Here is a 1,040-nt window from a genome sequence, read left to right on the forward strand (position 1 = left end):
GTGTTTCTTCTTCTTCTTCTTCTTCTTCTTCTTCTTCAGGGTTTTACAGCAACCGGAATCCATTGTGTTGCACTACTGCCACCTTCTGGATCCAGTCCATTTTTGTGCCGTCTTCACTCATCAGAATCTCTCAAGAAGTCAAACAGCCATTTTACTCCTTTTCGGCCAAGGACCCCTAACCTGAAAGAGAGACGAGCAAGGATCCCCTACTACATTTATATTGTGTAAAATTGAGTTGCATAATAAACTGGGCCTACAATAAGACATAGACTTCTCTTTATTGATCCTTTTGGGATGACTCCCGCAAGGAAATTGAATTTCCAATAGCAGATTTCAGCAGCTTACAAAACACTTGAATAGTCTGTCTTTGTCTCTGTCTCTGCATTTGGGTCCGACATTCTCTGAACCTTACGACAGAATGACCTGACCAACCATGGACCCAGCAGAGACTATTTCTGATGAACTTTGGGACCTTGTGTGTGACCTGGTGGAGCCTAAAGAAACACACCAACTTATTGGGTCTTTACCTTATTCACCGTATCCCCCAGAGTAAGATAACTAGCCTCCAACTAGCCTACTGCTCCCAATAAGTGACAAAATAACGCTAACATGTTCCTATTTACAGGTCACATGAGACATAGCCATCTTCTAACCATTTACAAACTGGGAACTCATGGGCTCATTGTTTTTATTAGTAGAGGCCCATAGTGGCCCATAGTTCCAGATGGCCAGTCCGTCAATGGGCTACAGTGAGATCACAATATTAGACAAAATTTCTACTATTAGTAAGAATAATAAAAACAATAAAAACACTATAAGCAGTGTTTTCTACGACTAGCTCAAAAGACACCTTCACTGTAACACAACAAGACATTTAGGTTTTAGATCAACAACCCACAGATAATTTTGAAACAGGACTTATTTAGTCATATGTTTGAGAAATAATCTTTAAGTCATATGTGACCCGTGATAGAAGCTGCAGAATGTCACAAGTCCAGGGTCCGCAAACCTCTTAATCAATTTAAAGTTTCCTTGAGTGC

This window comes from Etheostoma spectabile, chromosome 14 (assembly GCF_008692095.1).
Source record: "Etheostoma spectabile isolate EspeVRDwgs_2016 chromosome 14, UIUC_Espe_1.0, whole genome shotgun sequence".
Classification (NCBI taxonomy): Eukaryota; Metazoa; Chordata; class Actinopteri; order Perciformes; family Percidae; genus Etheostoma; species Etheostoma spectabile.